Genomic DNA, 2,652 nt, shown 5'->3' on the forward strand with positions numbered 1-2,652 from the left:
TTAAGTGGAGAGGGGGTGTGTAACTGCATGCTGTATCAATTTACAGTGTGTGTTTGCGTGTATGTTTGTGTTTTGCAGCTGTTTATTTTAACTATTTGAATTAGAGATGTCCCGATCCGATCNAAAATACACAACCGGGAAAAATCTGCCTCTTCCTTCAGACTTCCTTACAGAGCCCCTCCTCCAACACACACGAACGCGCACATGACCAATGAGGGCACGAGATAAATTTGTGCACAGATGGAAGGCTGACAGGTAGGCCATCCAGTTACTTTAGCTGGGCCGGCTCAGATCATTGGTCGTGCTTTTTACAGCGCAACGGCTTCCAGAGATTAATTTGTGTATGTATTTATTTGTCAACGCATTTAATATATTCATTGCTATCGGGATGTTAAGAGCATTCCATGGAATATAACAAAAAGTGTTTTCTGAAATAAATTAAATACCCCATTGAATTATGACTGAAGATCGTCAGCTGTCTTCCTCTCCGTGTTGTTCCCGTTGTTTCTCGATACGTAAAGGCTGCAGCACCTTTGACAACTTCTCTCTACATATCAAACATACCGGTAAACCAGCATCGTTTGCTGTGAAAGCATATAACTCTGTCCACGCAGAATTAAATCCTGTGTTCCTCCGGTACTTTTCTTTGATTTATCCATAGTTCGCTCATCGAGCCGGGGGTCAGGTTATTCACCCGCAGGAAAGGCGCTAGTGCGGGACCGTAGCAGGATGTGACGCATATTTTAGTTGACCTAATTGAAACCGTTTTGTTTTTTATTTATGTGTCACAGTATCACCTCAAAATACAAGATACGAAACATTTTCAACCGTGCAACAAAATATAAATAGTCCTACAAATACTTTTATTTTATTTCCTTCTTATTTTTGTCTAAACTCAAGGGAGCCAGAGCAGAGGGCTTAAAGGGCCGCATGCGGCTCCAGGGCCGCGGGTTGCCGACCCCAGCTCAAAGACTGGAAACAGCTAGCGTAGCTCTGTCCAAAGATAGCAAAATGCTTAACAGCACCTCACATAACTAAGTGGTTATAAATAATATTTTCATATTGACAATCTATTAAATAAGCATGTGAAGATAGTAGGTAATGTGAGAGGGCTTTCTTATAGTGATAAACCTGCAGAGAATTATCAACTGGCTTATAGCAAATTTCAGCTCATTGTTTAGCTGTCCATCCGCAACTTTACCCAATTTAAGCATCTGTTATCAAAGACAGAACTCTCAAAGCCTCCTGTAGGATAGACTACTTGTTCAGCCCAAAACAGCAGACGGACACAGGTAGCGTAGCAGGTATCTGGGTAACAGAGAAGTTTGCTGATATGTCACTTTCAGCTGCCACTAATACTTAATGCCTACAAATATCAATTAATGCTGGTTTAGGAACAACACATTAAATCTTTCTTGTGTTTTATGAATATATGGGAGGCTGTGGCCTGTGTTCAGATTAAACCCCACTGCAGTCAGCATGTCGTTGTGTCCCTGGGCCAGACACTTCATCCCAAATTGCTCTTGTGGGGATTGCCCACAGTATTGAGTATGAAAGTCGCTTTGGATAAAAGCGTCTAACAAGTAACATGAAATGTAATGTAATATGTTTTAAAATATATATATTTTAGCTGAATGAGTCAGTCTGGCTCTCCCTCTTTTCCTAGTCTTGATGATATAGCCTCTATCATTTATGTTTACCATCTCCAGGCTTAAGCTTCATGTTTAGCGCGATTTTATGCAGTTGCATCAAATGACTTATCTTACCCTCAACAAGAAATTGCATAACCCAAACTTTTTTCAACTCAGCTATTTAATTTCAATTTTAGCCTGTTGTGATTCTTAATTCAGGTCTCATTAAAAACATAACCCTGAAATAATTCAAATCAGTTGCATTTACGTTCACATTATGTAAGCAGACAAAGCTCAGGGGCTACGTAAAACATAATTATACATTTCCAGTCATAAAGGATTTAGGCTGCGTTCTCTCTCTTGAGAGTCATGGCTGTTTTATAATACAGTGTGGTTAATAGAATGAGTTTCCTTTCCCTCTTTATTTTGGATGGTAGGAGAACTAAAATGTGTTTGGGAAAGTTTTAGTGTGCATGCACCGTCACCTCCAGAGTATAATTCAATGCCCCTTCTGTGTGGAAAAACCCAGACATCGGAAAAAGTAAAAAATGCCTGAGCTTATGTTTTTTGAAGACCAGAGAAATGCATCCAGTCATTTAACTGGAAATGAAACAGTGTGTTCAGGTACGCTGTTTGTGACCCTCTCTCATTGCCTCAGCAGAAACACACACACATACTGTACCCTGCCTACAGTACAAACACCATCTACCTCCTGATGTTTCCAGGCCCCTCCTTCTGCTCCACTCAAGGAAAGATGTAATGGCTTAATGTGCTTCACATGCTGTTAGAAGGCATCGCTTTAGGAGGGCATTACCATAGCTTTATATAAACGTTGTCGGTTTGCTGGGAAGGTTGAGTATTGCTTTAAAAAAAGAAAAATCCATGGACAATAAATCATTGCACTGCATTCAGTCCGTGTGTGTGTGTTTGTACAATGCTTTTTATGGGTTTTCTCCAGGGTTAAAGCTCACATCTTGTCCATATGGATACTGTTAGCAAATTCATTTGATTTAGACTATTT

The sequence above is a fragment of the Notothenia coriiceps genome, unplaced genomic scaffold, assembly GCF_000735185.1.
Source record: "Notothenia coriiceps isolate Sejong01 unplaced genomic scaffold, NC01 NC01_scaffold00016526, whole genome shotgun sequence".
NCBI classification, from domain to species: Eukaryota; Metazoa; Chordata; class Actinopteri; order Perciformes; family Nototheniidae; genus Notothenia; species Notothenia coriiceps.